Genomic DNA, 17,730 nt, shown 5'->3' with positions numbered 1-17,730 from the left:
GAGAGAGAGAGAGAGAGAGAAGAGAGAGAGAGAGAGAGAGAGAGATGTAGCGATATTGCCTTTTAGCTCGTGAAGTTCAAGGCTGCAATATAAAATATAACTCTAGAATTCGTTTCTCGCTCTGGAATATATGACAAGAGGCATATCAAACTAACGAGATGAAAAGAAATCAAACAAACTGAGTAATGGCAGCAATGGAGAAATAATAGTGATTATGGTAATGGTGGAGGAGGAGGAGGAGGAGGAGGAGGAGGAGGAGGAGGGGTACAAGAAAAAGGAGAAGTAAGGTATGTACGAAAAGGTGGAGGAGGTGGGGAAGGAAAAGGAGGAGGATGTGCGGCACATATATTAGGAGTAGTTTTTCTCCTCCAACTTTTCCCTGCCCAGAGCTAAACGAGATGAGATCTGGAATTCGAAATCGATCAATGTTTTAGCTAATGTCCGTATGTGTGTGTGTGTGTGTGTGCACGTTTGTTTGTTTGCGTTTCAAGGCAAAAGGTCAAGCTGCAGCCATACAAGAGGCTTCGTAGACTCTCGGGAACGTATTATCTCCTTCTGCACAAAAAACAAACAATCGGACAAAGGTGATTTCGTAACATGCACACAAAACGTAGCAAACAAACAACGAACGAGTCTACAAAGTCTGCACTCAGTATCATTATTGAGAATATATTCGACTTCGCTAATTTTGTAATACCAAAGTGAAGTCCACTGATTAAGCAGAGATTTTAAAGAAGAGGAAAAAGATAGCAAAAATCATAATAATTCAATTCATAAATGACATAATCGACGATCATAAGGTACAGTACTGTAAAAAATACAGGCTTTCAGCCACGTGTCAAAAGCGCCTAAATGAACTTACATGAGTTTAAAGACACATTTCAGGTTTCAAAAGAAAAACCCAAATTTATGAATAACTTTTGAGGCGTTTCAAACAGTTAAAAGGACGGTTGACTGATCGCTTTGTGTCAACTGCCGTCAGACCAACTATGGCATCGACGCCAGGTAAGCGTCAACTGAGCCAAGGTGAAACTGGTATCACGGGTAATCAGAAATTATTATTCTGCTTACCGATACACATTAATATGGAACACACCAAAAAGGCCTTAAATATACCAATAAAAATACAGGTACACAAAAAAGATGAATAGATGCATACAAGAGCAGTAGTCGACGGCTGACACAGAATTAAGTAACTACTCATCAGTTCCAAGGAGTAACATTTTCGCTACACATTGGTCTCTCGATCAGTAAACTTGAGCAGCACCAGCTCTGTTCAGCACTTGGATGAGTTACCATACCTGCAACATGCAACAACCCTAAGGAATTTGTTGGAAGGAGCGATGGGTCAAGATGAGGTCCAAAAACTCAACAGCAGTATTCAACAAACAAGAGGAAAGGCAGTCGGTTGATTTTCCTTACGGGCGTCATAACTACATTTTTTTTTAATCAACGTATCAGTGATTTTTCTGTCACCTACAAATAAAAATTCTTATGGTTATCCGTTTTCCCCCTTTCAAATCCCCCAACATTTCGACTGCATGAATAAGAGGGAAAATGTCTTTTTTATTGTCTATCATCTTCCCTTTCTAAGAGGAATTCAGTCCTCTTGAAAACCTCTTCAAGAGGCCATAATGAGAGAGAGAGAGAGAGAGAGAGAGAGAGACGAAGCAAAAGGGTTAGAAGAAAGGATGAAGGATGGGTGAAGGGTTAACAGTGATGGGGAGGAAGTGGATGAGATTGAAGAAGAGGTTAACAAAATGAGAGGCGGAACAGAAACAAGAAGAGGAAGAGGGTCAAGAGACAAACAGGAAGAAAAATTAACGACTGACTCAATAACATAAACCGGAACCACAAAAAATGCAAATGAACTACGAAAGCGTTAACAAAAAGATCATTTTGGAAGATGAACACAGAAGAGAATGACTGAGGGCACTACTTTATTAATGTGTGTGAGAGAGAGAGAGAGAGAGAGAGAGAGAGAGAGAAAAGAGAGAGAGAGCACGGATGAAAGAGGATGGGTTGGCGATATTGGGAGATGGGAAGGGGGTGGGGTGGGGTGGGTGGGGGGGGGAGAGCCAGTGAGTCAATGGGAGGAGAAGAAGGCTGCTGTGCTGGACTTCCAGCGAGAATCCAGTTTTTATGGCCTCTCCCCGACTGGACAATTAGCAAAGGAGTGTGGCCATAAGGTTTAGAGACTTGGTGCCTCAACAATCACTGTTATAGTCAAGGCTATAAATCATTTACTTCATCGCGCACTTACACTTGTAAATCTCTAACCCCTAATCCACCACCCGATCAGGCAATATCCAATCTCCCCGACACTCCCGTCCCGCCCCCCCCCCCCCCCCTCACTGTGCATAAGGTGGGCCACGGGTCGTGCATGACTCGGCCCAATCGTCAGTCCGTCCATCAAAACACTCTCTCTCTCTCTCTCTCTCTCTCTCTCTCCTGGGCATTTTTATATCTTTATACAATAAACCTTTTGTTTAGTATTTCATCTTCTCACTTTTTGTATTCTTTTCTTTTTTACACACTTATATATGCATGTATACATACATATATATACAAATACATATATATACATGCTGAGGACACTAGCCCTGGCGACTGATTTTATCAGTTTATTTACCTGTCGCCTCTTCAATAATTTGGAGAATTATGTCAGAATTGTTTTCACTCTCCGTGGCCCTTGTACACTCACCGAAAATAATTCCGCAGTGCCTTTTTCCAAACAACGAAATTCCTTTTGAACATGCGAACGAAAATGCTTTTCCTCATTGGCTTATTTCAAGAACAAGTAATTTAGAGAAATTCTACCAAATCATTTTGAAAAATTCACTTTATATCGCTAGAAAGAAGAGTAAATTAGGAAAGTTAATTTTGAAAAAAATATATGGCTTTTGCATGTAGTATTTGTTTCGCCTAAATATTTAAAAGGTATATTAGCGTTCATGAAAGGCTTCATTCGAAACATTATGATTCTACATCTGATATAAATCACCATTGTAATTTACAAGGTTAACAGCGCACTTATCCAGACCCATATTTAGTGATGTCGCACTGACGAAAATGGTAATTATAAAAAATGCTGTTTATCTAGGAAGAAGCACAATAACATCTTTCAATTCAGTAAAGCTGCAGTAAGAGCCGTACAAGACGATACCAGAATCTCGAATCCGGACGAAATTCACGACGGACGCGCTAAACGATTGCGTAAATGTTTAATGTTATTTTATGTTCGGTGTCTCAACGGACATAAAATAAGGTTAAACATTTACGTAAATGTTTAACCTTATTTTATGTCCGTTGTCTCAACGGACATAAAATAACATTAAACATTTACGTAATCGTTTGGCGCGTCCGTCGTGAATTTCGTCCAGATTCGAGATTCTGGTATCGATTTGCATGGCTCTTACCGCAGTCTTACTGAATGGGAGCCACTTTATTCGCATTCAGCGTTAATCTTTGGCGTTACCTGACGACTCTGAGGTCAAATGCGATAGGAAGTAACAGAAAAAAACTGGCGTTTACCTGCAAAGACAACTACGCCCTTCTGCACTTGCGATAACCTTATCATTCTTTCAGCAATGAAAGCTAATTAGGGATTATGTAAAGCTTAAAATTTACCTTTAAAAAATACGTTTCTGATAATTACATTAAGCATTTTCCCCGGCAGTCAATATAGATATTTAGGAAATTAGCTGTAATCCAAATAAATCTGTCAATGCCCGACGCTGTTGCAACATCATCGTTAGTTTCAAATTAAAATCTGTTGAATAAATAAAGGAGAAGAACACAATTCTATAAAAAAAAAAGTTTTAATACCACTGATGACAATATGATGAAAATAACCAAATTAAAAACAATATTCAAAGCGAATAGCTTAAGGATGGCAATGCACTTCATTTTCACAGCTTTGAAAACGATGTTCTTATTGATGTACGTTCTTGAAAGATGAACCAATCCAAGGTAAGAATCTTATTATCATGTTATAGAAAACTAAAATAAAGGAGAGAGAAAGAGAGAGAGAGAGAATAAAATTAAGGGAAAAATAATCTCCAGACAGTGGGCAACACTCCCGGGGAAACAAACAAACAAACAAATCTGTCCAAAGGAGGCGATTAGCAGAAGCACCTCAACCTGTCGTGGGCATAATAATTAAATCTTCAGCGGTCAGTGACAGACCCACAATTCAAACCTCCTTCCAGGGCAGACCCCGATCTGTATCTCCCTTGATGGCAGAGTCCTTCAGTTTTAAATCACTAAAAAGTACATTCGCATGCCCAGAGAGCGCTCTCCTATTTCTATACGAGAGAGAGAGAGAACTTATAACCATGCCCGGTTTCTTGTCCTTCTTTGCTTGCAACAAACTAAACCTGAACTAATGTGGCGGTCTAATATACAATAAAAGTAGATGGAAGAGACACGGGGTACATTACTTTCAGTCTAAAAAAAACTATATATTTAAGAAAAGATGGAAAAAATTAGCAAAACAAAAAACAGACATAAAAAAGGGAAAAATCGTTATGCTCTGTTCATCAATAAATTACTTTGTTTGTTTGTTTCGATGGTGTTTTTACGTTGCATGGAACCAGTGGTTATTCAGCAACGGGACCAACGGCTTTACGCGACTTTCGAACCACGTCGAGAGTGAACTTCTATCACCAAAAATACACATCTCTCACCCCTAAATTACTTTGTGTTAACCTAAACGCTCATCCACTGAAGCAGTATTGAACAGCTACACAGACTATCGAAGCTCTCTCCCCCTCCCCCCCTAAGAGAGGGGGGGAGGGATACAGGCAGATACCACTTGATAGGGCGAATAAATTCTACCCGTGTTGATAAAGGCCAAGTAAGCCCGACAGTTCGGATAAACGAGGCGTCCGGATAAGGGGAGGCAACGCCGATGAAACAGCAGGGTGAACAGACAAGTTGGCCGCTCGCTACCGAATATGGAAACACCTGTTGCCCCAGCATACCGGGGACCCCCCACCCACCATTCCTCCCCACCTAAAAACATATAGCCACATGGTAACCCTCCATCCCCCTACCTGATCCAACGCCTTAAACATTCTGGCGAGCAAAGCAATGGATAGCTTGTTGGGAAGACTGGTACAGGCACGAGCATTCTTCATTACTGAAACTTGGGCAGACAGGCAAGCTCGCTCTCTCTCCTCTCTCTCTGCTGACATTTAATGTTACAAAGTCCACTTCCTCATAGGTAAAAGAAATCAGATGATGATGTTGATACTAATTATAAGCGCAGACGCGTGTGTCTGTGTGCAGAGAGAGCGAGAATTTCACAAATACACTCCTTAGTCCCATGGCAACAACCTCTATTGCATACTGCTCATGGCATCTGCACTTTACAATAATCATTTTAGTGTCATTAGACGGCAGAGAAACTCCAATTCGCTTGGGTTTAATTATTCAAGGAATTTTAACAATAGCAGTCATTAGATCGAAAGTAGTAATCTTAACAAGTCATGGCATACAAGAGAGTAATCTCTGAATAATCTTTTTCTTGATACCGGATCGTCAAGTACCCTATTCAAACATAATAAAAAAACATTAATAACATGTTAAAATAAACATCAACTATCCATTTGCACAAACAGAATTAACGTTATTTCTGAAATCTCTAGCGAATGATTTGAATAATTGTTAAACTGACGACTTCAGAGCGTGGAATCTATCACTTCCACAACAGAGTAAAGAAAGGTTCTCTACCTCGTTCCTAAATATGAATTGCAAACAGCATCCTGCAAGCAAGGCAACTTTACAGCTCATCTAGTTCATGAAAGATAACCATTAAGTTGCCATGTTTTATACTCTAAATCAGAGACTGATGAAACTCTCATTTATGATCCATTATTTGAGCAGGTTTAATATTAACACGAAATGTTTTTCAAGATTTTACTGAGGAAGAATGTTGTTTGTGCAGTGCGTCACCATTAACTTGACAGACTACCTACGTACTCAGTGTAACCAATAACTTCCCAGATATAATCCCCATCTCAGAAGTGATTTCCTTTGACCCTATCAGAGCATTGGTTATTCCCTTCTCTTTGACCTCAAACGTTATTTTCAATATCTAGACTCATCCAAAAACGACTGAATGATTCCTAATTTCTATGCTACCAGACCACGAGTAATTAAAACCAAAAGACATCTCAGTGAGAATGAATGTAGCACTAACCCTCGTTACCTAACGCGAATAGGCTCGAATCCAACATAAGGATGAAAACTACTTCCCTTTCTTCTCTTAACTCCTTTCTTTCAGTCGAAACCGTATTCAATAAACATAAGGAATCCCTGAATATTAGGAGCTCATTGTGGTAATTAAAATACACCTCTCTCTCTCTCTCTCTCTCATAAAATCCAAAGCTCTCTCTCGTCACCTCGGGGCTCCACCTCCTAAAGTGCTCTGGAAAACATCTAACATTATATGTTTACAGTACATCTGATAAGGGCGGGGCTCGGGCGCTCAGATCCTCTTCCTCCCTCACTCTTGGGGAGAAGGTTGGGGAAGAGGAGCTCTTTCTCCCTCCCCTTGAAGGGAGGGGTGGGGAGAGAAACAATGGAACGGACAGCACTTCGCACGACCATCGTTCGAACAGGTATAATAACAGTTTGAAATTCACGATTAAATTCCTTGAAAGTGTATTTCATTTTAATCGGGTTCAGGACGCGCAACACCAAACTCTAAAACCAAAAACCATATTTTTTCGATTTTTTTGTATCAGAATGTACTATCATGCACAAGTACAAAACATTATTTATCATTTTTATCTCTAAATATTCACTACGCCAAAAATTATTCTTATTCATCATATATATTTTCTATAAGTGCGCCACAAAGACCATTAACATATTGATCAAAGTAGAATACAACCTAAACCAGCGACAAGATAATGATGATAATAATAATAACAGCCTGCCTTGAAACATGATTGCACTAACCAGTCCTTCACAAAAGCAGAACAACGCCCAATATGTGGCCGTGGACATGAAGCCATAAGAAAAACGCTTTAAAATTAAAAATGGCTTCGAGTAAAAGTAATTCAAAACCTACTGAGGATGAGGATGCTTACGTCATTTCGAGGGCTACCCAAAATTTTCATAAACAAACGAAACTGCAATTATACACACACACTCACACACACACACACACACACACACACACAAACATATACATATATATATATATATATATATATATATATATATATATATATATATATATATATATATATATATATATTATATATCCGTCCTCATGATCAAAACGTTCTTCAAAAACTTTTTTAGCTAAAGCTTCCCTCCCAAGTCAAGACTAAAAATTAATTCACTCATTTTAACTGACCGACAAAAAAAAAAAATCATGCATAAATGAAAAGCTTGAAAAAACTTTCCTCATCAAGTTACATATGACTGAAAATTTAGATATCAATTACAGACTGAAATTGCAGAAGAAGGTCAGATTATGCTGCTGAAGTATAGCACGGAAGTTCCACAAATGAAATCACGATGAAACGGAAATGCAGAGGGCTTAGACATGTTCTTCGCAGAACCCCTGCGAGAATGGAACGTGATAGTGTCAGCTGGGCTCCCGTGGCCACCAGCAGAGTTGGAAGACTTGGACTTACCAGAGAAGAGCTATGAAAAGGATGCTGAACATGAGTGGAGAATTGTGGAAGAGAAAGCACAAGAAGCCGACGCTGACGATGATAAAACTATGGAAAATAACATAAACTACCTTTCACGCTTACAGCCATGTGACATACTGAGAAACAATCAGTGATGCCGTTTTTTCTTCACAACATTGGCTTTCAGCAGTGTTACCATAGGCAGTTCATCTGGTTTTTTACTTTATTTATGATTTGATGGGTTAGAATGCGTATTTTCCGATGTAGAATTATTTTCCGTGATGTTAGAAAACTACACGTCACTAGCTTAATATAAAGTATTTTTGACAAAGAAAAATAAAGGATTGCAATAAAATTCATTTGTATAAATAACAGATATGTTTTATATCTTTATTTTCAAAATAAAACATAAAAAGGCAAAGTGAAGAATTTTTTTCTTCAATGCCGTGGCCTGTAGTCGGCAAAGCCACGGAGGGTTGCCAGATGTCACCAGAAAGCCACACTAATAGACGAAATTCCTCAAAACGACAACCCTGGAAACAATATGCACATTTAAATGTGGCTCATCACGCTACCACATTTCCCCTGACAATGACTTCCATCCCGTAAAGCCTGGAATGGAATGGAATGGAATTGAATATATAATTTAGGACAAAGGCAAAGAACTGAGACCTATGAGGTCATTCAGCGCTGATAGGAAATTGAGGGTAGGTAGGTTTGAAAGGTGTGACAGAAAACCTCGCAGTTGCACTATAAAACAATTGTTAGAAGAGGGTAGACAGTAAGAAGGAATAAAGAGAACGTGAACGGAGGTACAGTAAAAGGAATAAAAGGGGGAGCAGCTAGGGGCCGAAGGGAAGCTGCAAAAATCCTTAAGTAATACCTACAGTCCACCGCATGAGGTGCACTGACGGTACTAACCCCCCACCCCCACAAGGCCGTAAAGCCTGGAACAAGTGGAACATTAACATTCTAAAAAATTATATTTAAGCCTCCGTTCTATTGGGGGTTCATATTCTATTAGTAGTCAATAAAGTATGTCATTTTGAAAGATACAAATACCTTTGTATAACGATAAAACACGCAGATATTAATTTGCATTTCAACAACAACTGGTGAACAAAGCCGCTGACAGTCTCTCTCTCTCTCTCTCTCTCTCTCTCTCTCTCTCTCTCTCTCTCTCCGCCTTGAGAAAGCTCATAGCCTCCCAACATTTATTTTATTGCGCAAAGAATGTCTCAGCTGTTGTTTATGAGGGAATAAATTACACGCGATTATTCTCACAACGATAACTACCTGCTCGTTGCTAAGTGGCTCCAGAGACAATGAATAGCGATTAGAGTTACCATAAACAGCGACATTTGCGCCAACACACTCACACACACACACACACACACACACTCGCTCCTTCATTATATACGCTTACAAATTACTGGTCTTGAGTGAAAACAATGCCACTCTCACATTCGTCAATTGGTGTTCAAAGAAAATACAAAAGTACACTTACGGGACTATACCCTCATTAATGAGTGCTGCTTATAAACAATAACAAACCAACCAAAACTTCACACTCATATCCTTTCACTCTTGAAAACAATAAACACACACCCCTCGAAACCACGCACAACTTAGAACGATCAACAATAAGTCTTCAATGACAATATAAAAAAATAAAGATAGTAATGATTTGGTTTTAACTGCTCTTCAGCGTATGAAAATATGAGGACACAGAGTCGTTTATATAAACTCGTCAATCAGTTCAGAATAAAAACCGACGAAAACTCCGCGCCCATAGTTACATAACTCGTCAGTTTGAATGAAAAAGAGAATAAAAAAAAAAAACATATGCACAGCAAATATGCAATCCATCCTGAACGTTCGCCAATTAGTCCTAAATGAAAGCAGATGGATAACAAAGAAAAAACTTCATAGTGGCATTCAACCCAAACCACCAAACTGCCTGGGGTAACAGAAGAGGGGGGTGGGGGGGTTACGGTAATGGAGGGAGGGGAGAACTGTAGTCATCTTGCAATATAAAAAGGACGATTTCCACCAATTATTTCCAGCCATGTCTAAATGATTTACACACGGTGGAGCAATGAAGCCAAGGCTCATTTGCATGGCGAATGGCTGACATTATTAAAATGCGTTGCTTTTTCGCTGACTATAAATCATGGCCGCAAGAAAAGAAAGGTTTTTATATTTTTCTTCTAAAGAATAAAAACGTTAAAACTTAAGAAAATCGTTTCACGAGAAAAAATCAAGACATATTTAATAAAAGCCAACTCGAAATAGCTTCTCAACTGCTTGCAGCTAAATGCAGAGCAACAGCATGCAAACGCAAGCAAAACAAACAAGGCGAAACAGCGTAGCCGAAAGGAGAGCCTGTGAGTGTCCCTGGTACCTGCCACACTCCAAGTAACACGCACAGTCTCGTTCAGGTGTCTGGGTAATATGATGCCTACATGTGCATGCATCTTGCATGCACATGTGAACAAACAAATGCATAAACAAAGCTGTGCTTACAAAGATATGAAGACGTAAGCGCAATTAGGCTTTATTTAACAAGACGGCCAAGACGAGAGTTATTCAACGTTCGTAGATATTCTTTTCCTCTTTGCCTTTATTCATCCGTTGTGACATGACTCAGCAAAACTGAAAGAATGAAATGCTTTTAATATTAACTATCATAATTTATCGATGAACGGCGTATGTACGCTTTCGCTCGTGAGCGTTTGTGTGAGCGGCGTTCAATCGGCCTCGTACCTGGGACGAGCTTCTTGTGATATGTTCTCGCGCACTTCATGAATATGTATCCCAAAACCGTCACAGGGTAATGGTCTGACCTTACGGTTCATCCCGCAACAATTATATGGGAGAATATGAACCTTACTTGCATCAGCGCTAATTGCTCAAAGGGTCGGCTATAATTGCGGGGACTGAAGTTGTGGCGACGGAGTGTTATGACTCGGTCCGTAATTACACGCATTTTTCCATGCAGAGCAATCGGATGAGTTCTGGCGGTGGCTCCAGCAGAGATATATATATACACTGGGAGAAGGTCGCAGCACAGAAAGGAGCGAACACCAGGGGAGAGGAGGATGTTGGTCAAGAGTCAACCTCAAGAAATGAAATGAGGCAGACTCATTCATTGTTTGATAGAATCACCCGAGGTTTGATTCCCGATTCTTACTGACTCACTTCTAAGACTCGAATGAGTGAATTGTGGTGTTAACGAGGACCTGATTGTGGGGGGGGGGGGGGGGGGGTGGGGGGGGTGGGTGGGGATTTGGGGGGGGGGGGGGGGACTAGCAGACACCCCATCGTATCCCGTATGTATGCAATGAGGTATGAAGGCTGTTTATCAATCACATGGCTATGTCTTGACTAATTTGAATTGGAAACTAATGCCGTCAATCAAGTAATGCTAACAGCCGTCCAGAGGATGCCCCTTGCATACTGCCTTCGATGATGTCCTCGATGTCCACTAAATAGTCCTTGAAGACTACTTATTACTCCATTGACCCAAGGATCGTCGAATATCGTTATGAGAATAACAATCACATTAGGGCTTCGTGCACGTTTGAAATGAATAATAATGTTATAACCATGTGCATGGTTCACCAAATCAATTACTTCCAGATCTCTCTCTCTCTCTCTCTCTCTCTCTCTCTCTCTCTCCCTCCTCTCTTCTCTCTCTCTGACAGAAAAAAATAAGGAAAACAAAGAACAAGATAAAAGTATGGATGCAGAGATACTCATTGATACTACATATGAGGCAATAAAGCAGCATACCTACGAAGAAATAAATACGATATGACAACAGAAAAGCAAATCCCGAAGAGGCTCTACCCAGATCTACACAATGACGGGAAAGAGGAAAAATAGACAAGAAAGACAAAATCTGCAACCTTTTGAAAAGAGGGAATTGCAGATTTGGAGAAAGATGTTACTACAAACATCCTAAGGTATGTCAAAACTATGAAATATATGGTAAATGTGCATACTTAGATGGCTATGGGGATGATTGCAGAGATCTGCATCCAAAAATATGTAAAAACAAAAACCTAAAAGAAGGAAAAAGATGTAAGTTCGACAAAAATGCAAATATATGCAACCCTGTAGCGCATGAATCATAATCAAATAAATAACCAACCAAGTAATAAAATCCAAAATAAGAAAGAAACAAATAAAAAGAGAAATCAAGAATATCAGGTAAAAGAGAAAAGCAAACCACCAATGAGATATGCAGAGGTGTCAGCAAAAATTTCAAAGCATCAGCTCCGAAATTCTACTCAAGAGATAATAACTGTATTTATTATGCAAGAGGATATTGCAGAAACGGAGAAAATTGCAGATCAGACACAAAATGAATAATTATGAGTGAGGAAGATCAAATATTATGGAAAAGTTGGATTTTTTAATGTCAGAATTTCTGGAAATGAAAAAAAAAAGAACAAAAGAACAACATACCAGAACAGGAAAGAGACATGGGAAAATCCTTATTACTACCAATATTAAATGAAGGAGAAAAGAAAACACGCAAACCATCATAGTGATGAATGCGCAGGGTTTAGTTACGAGTAACTCAAAAAGAAAAATAGAGTACTTAGAAGAACTAACCCAAAATGAAAAGAAAATAGATATAATGAATATAAGTGAAACCTGGTATTCCCAAGAGACTGGGAATGATGATCAAATAAAGGGTTCCAAACTTATAGATCAGATAGAAAAAATAGGAATCAAGGGGGAACCGCAATATATGGGAAAGACAAGGAAAAACAATATATGAGAAATATAGTAACTCAGAATGTGAACTAATAGCGGTAGAATTTGAATCTGAAAAATTGATGAACATAGTAATATATAGACCTCCTAATACTAAAGAGTTTGACTTAATAATTGAAAAATTGGATGATATATGTAGAAATCACAAGGACTGGACGATTCTCCTATCTGGTGACTTCAACTTTCCTTTCGTAGAAATGGAAAGAACGAATAGGAGACTGTGGTTGTACTTATACATATAAAAAAGAGAGTAATAGTAGTGCAGAAGATAAGAGGCAATTTGAAAAGCTATTAGATATGCTACTAGAATACAACATTCAACAAATAAATCACCTGCCAACAAGAAAGGAAAATACTTTAGACCTAGTATTTGTGAACGAGATGAATTATGTTAAAGAAATAATAGTTTATAATGCGAGTATTTCAGATCATAATGTCATAGAATTAACAGTTCATTCCAAAGCAAGTGAAAATAGAGATAAGCAAGAAATGAAAAAGTGGGAAGGATATGGAAAATACAACTTCTACAGTAAAAATATAAAATGGTCAGAAATAAATGAAGAATTAAACAAAGATTGGGATAACATTTTCGTAAGTGATGACATAAAGGTAAATACGGAGATATTATATAAAATATTGGAGAAAATAGTGGATAAATATATACCGAAGAAGAAAAGTAAACATCAGTCATGCATACCAAGAGACAGAAGGATCTTGTTCCAGAAAATCAGAAAGTGGAAAAAAGGTCTTGCAAAAGAAAAAAATGCATGGAAAGTTATAGAACTAAAACGTAAGATAGAAAATGCAGAACAAAGATTATACAATCAAAAGAAAATGAAAAACGGGACTTGGAAGAAAAAACCCTATTAAATATCAAGCAAAATAACCCCCAAACTATTATACTCATATGCGAAGAAGATGAATAAAAGAAGAATAGAAATAGGCCCTCTGAGAATTGAAGGGAGATTAACGAATGAAAAAAAGGAAATTTGCAACATACTGGCAGAACGATATAAGAGAGAATTCACCCCTAGAATAGATAATGAAGATAATGCTATAGAAGTAAGGGACGAAAATAGTGAATATTTAGCTGACATAGAAATTAATGAAGCTGATATTGTGCAGGCAATTAATGAAATTAAAAATGGAGCTGCTGCAGGGCCGGATGGAGTCCCTGCTATTTTGTTAAAGAAAGTAGTTCATTCTATCGCAAAGCCACTTGCAATATTATTAAGACAAAGTGTAGATACAGGCAAGATTTATGATGAGCACAAATTAGCATATATCACCCCTACTTTCAAAAGTGGATCAGACTATAGGCAAGTAATTATTAGGCCTGTGAGTCTAACATCACATATTATGAAAGTGTATGAAAGGGTAATGAAGAAAAATATTATGAAACATTTAATAAAAAATAATTTGTTTAATATAGGACAACACGGTTTCGTACCCGGAAAAAGTACACAAACCCAACTGTTAGTCCACCGTGAGAACATATTCAAAAATATGAAAAGCGGAAATGAAACAAACAGATGTGGTTTATCTAGACTTTGCAAAAGCTTTTGACAAAGTAGACCATAATATATTAGCAAAGAAAATTAGAAAACACAATATCGTAGATAAAGTAGGAAGATGGTTAAAAGAATTTTTACACAACAGAAAACAGATAGTTATTGCAAACGATGAGAAATCGGATGAAACCAAGGTAATATCCGGTGTGCCACAAGGTACGGTGCTAGCTGCAATATTGTTTGTATTATGATTGAAGACATAGACAGTAATGTTGGCAAAATGTAAAGCAAAAATGGGAATGTTGTTACGGCACGTTCAAAGAACCGAAAAGCTGAAACACATGATTATGCTTTATAAAACATATGTTTCGTAGTCCACTTGAATATTGCAATATGATATGGTACCCACACTATCAAAAGGATATTGCACAAATAGAGAGTGTACAAAGGTCCTTTACAGCTAGAATAGAAGAAGTTAAGGACCTAGACTACTGGGAAAGACTACAATCCTTAAAATTATATAGTCTAGAAAGGAGAAGAGAACGCTACATGATAATTCAGGCATGGAAACAGATAGAAGGAATAACAGAAAATATCATGGAACTAAAAATATCAGAAAGAGCAAGCAGAGGTAGATTAATAGTGCCCAAAACTATACCAGGAAAAATAAGGAAAGCACACAGAACATTAATCCACTACGCACCAGCATCGATAATGCAGCGTCTATTCAATGCGTTGCCAGCTCATCTGAGGAATATATCAGGAGTGAGCGTAGATGTGTTTAAGAATAAGCTCGACAAATATCTAAACTGCATCCCAGACCATCCAAGATTGGAAGATGCAAAATATACCGGAAGATGTACTAGCAACTCTCTGGTAGACATTAGAGGCGCCTCACACTGAGGGACCTGGGGCAACCCGAACGAACTGTAAGGTCTGTAAGGTAAGGTAAGGTCCTCTCTCTCTCTCCCGAGTTGTGATGCCTACAAGCGCTAGGTTGTTAGCTGACTGTTATGAGTTTCATGTGGGCTGCAGAGAACAATGTGGGAAATAAAAAACAAGAAACTCGATTCATCACCAATACCTTCAAGATGAGTATCATTAATATATAACTGTAAACTGGAGGTAGAGGAAGTAATCCTCACTCCAGGAGGTAAAACCACTCTCTCTCTCTCTCTCTCTCTCTCTCTCTCTCTCTCTCTCTCTCTCTCAAAATATCATTTGCATCATACTTTCACAATATCAGGCCATAAACAAATTCAAAGTCAACTTGATATACAACGCCTTCTGTAATGAATACGTAACACGGATTTATCAAACTAGTCGAGTACCTAAACAGCGATAACAATCAAGAAGGTAATCGGCCATTATACGACGCGTACCTATCATGAATCACAAGAACATACAGATATTTTTCGAGAGTGGCCGCGAGGGGTAATACCCCCTTGCAAGAGAGAGAGAGAGAGAGACCTTACAGACCTTACAGACCTTACATCTTGTTCGGGTTGCCCCAGGTCCCTCAGTGTGAGGCACCTCTAATGTCTACCAGAGAGTTGCTAGTACATCTTCCGGTATATTTTGCAATCTTCCAATCTTGGATGGTCTGGGTGGATGCCAGTTTAGTAGATATTTGTCGAGCTTATTCTTAAACACATCTACGCTCACTCCTGATATATTCCTCAGATGAGCTGGCAACGCATTGAATCGACACTGCATTATCGATGCTGGTGCGTAGTGGATTAATGTCTGTGTGCTTTCCTTATTTTTCCTGGTATAGTTTGGGCCAACTATTAATCTACCTCTGCTTGCTCTTTCTGATATTTTTAGTTCCATGATCTTTGCTATTCCTTCTATCTGTTTCCATGCCTGAATTATCATGTAGCGTTCTCTTCTCCTTTCTAGACATATATAATTTTAAGAATTGTAGTCTTTCCCAGTAGTCAAGGTCTTTAACTTCTTCTATTCTAGCTGTAAAGGACCTTTGTACACTCTCTATTTGTGCAATATCCTTTTGATAGTGTGGGTACCATATCATATTGCAATATTCAAGTGGACTACGAACATATGTTTTATAAAGCATAATCATGTGTTCAGCTTTTCTTGTTTTGAAGTGCCGTAACAACATTCCCATTTTTGCTTTACATTTTGCCAACAGAGTTGCTATTTGATCATTGCATAAAACATGTTCTATTCATCATCACACCAAGGTCTTTAACTGCTTCCTTATTTGTGATTGTCTCATTATTAGGTCCCTTATATCATATAGCTTTCTTTCTCTGTCTCCATAATTTATTGATTCAAATTTATCAGAGTTAAATACCATCCTATTTACCTCTGCCCAATCATATACTTTGTTAAGGTCTCTTTGTAGAGCGTTCCTATCTTCACAGTCGTTCCTATCTTCATCACAAAGTAATTTCTCTACTTATTCTTGTGTCATCTGCGAAACTACTCACTACCGAATCCTTAACATTATTGTCTATGTCTTCAATCATAATAACAAACAGTATTGCAGCTAACACCGTACCTTGCGGCACACCGGATATTACCTTGGCTTCATCCGATTTCTCGTCGTTTGCAATAACTATCTGTTTTCTGTGTGTAAAAATTCTTTTAACCATCTTCCCTACTTTAATCACGATATTGTGTTTTCTAATTTTCTTCGCTAATATATTATGGTCTACTTTATCAAAAGCTTTTGCAAAGTCTAAATAAACCACATCTGTTTCATTTCCGCTTTTCATATTTTTGAATATGTTCTCACGGTGGACTAACAGTTGGGTTTGTGTACTTTTTCCGGGTAGGAAACCATGTTGTCCTTTATTAAACAAATTATTTTTTATTAAATGTTTCATAATATTTTTCTTCATTACCCTTTCATACACTTTCATAATATGTGATGTTAGACTCACAGGCCTATAATTACTTGCCATCTAGTCTGATCCACTTTTGAAAGTAGGGGTATATATGCTAATTTGTGCTCATCATAAATCTTGCCTGTATCTACACTTTGTCTTAATAATATTGCAAGTGGCTTTGCGATAGAATGAACTACTTTCTTTAACAAAATAGCAGGAATTCCATCAGGCCCTGCAGCAGCTCCATTTTTAATTTCATTAATAGCCTGCACAATATCAGCTTCATTAATATCTATGTCAGCTAAATATTCACTATTTTCATCCCTTACTTCTATATCATTATCTTCATTATCTATTCTAGGGGTGAATTCTCTCTTATATCGTTCTGCCAGTATGTTGCAAATTTCTCTTCATTCGTTAATCTCCCTTCAATTCTCAGAGGGCCTATTTCTATTCTTCTTTTATTCATCTTCTTCGCATATGAGTATAATAGTTTTGGGATTTTGCTTGATATTTAATAGGGTTTTTTCTTCCAAGTCCCGTTTTTCATTTTCTTTTGATTGTATAATCCTTTTGTTCTGCTTTGTTTTCTATCTTACTTTTTAGTTCTATAACTTTCCATGCATTTTTTTCTTTTGCAAGACCTTTTTTCCACTTTCTGATTTTCTGGAACAAGATCCTTCTTCTCTTGGTATGCATGACTGATGTTTACTTTTCTTCTTCGGTATATATTTATCCACTATTTTCTCTAATATTTTATATAATATCTCCGTATTTACCTTTATGTCATCACTTACGAAAATATTATCCCAATCTTTGTTTAATTCTTCATTTATTTCTGACCATTTTATATTTTTACTGTAGAAGTTGTATTTTCCTTTTCCATATCCTTCCCACTTTTTTCATTTCTTGCTTATC

The 17,730-nt window shown here is 38.0% G+C and overlaps 1 protein-coding gene across 1 annotated transcript in view; it reads right to left on the bottom strand.

Annotated features, from left to right (window-relative positions):
- Window positions 1-17,730, bottom strand: part of LOC135222796 (frizzled-4-like) — a 106,475-nt gene that overhangs the window by 31,784 nt on the left and 56,961 nt on the right. The window lies entirely within an intron of this gene.

Source organism: Macrobrachium nipponense, chromosome 8 (assembly GCF_015104395.2).
Source record: "Macrobrachium nipponense isolate FS-2020 chromosome 8, ASM1510439v2, whole genome shotgun sequence".
Taxonomy (NCBI): Eukaryota; Metazoa; Arthropoda; class Malacostraca; order Decapoda; family Palaemonidae; genus Macrobrachium; species Macrobrachium nipponense.
This window is presented reverse-complemented; position numbering and strand designations above follow the sequence as displayed.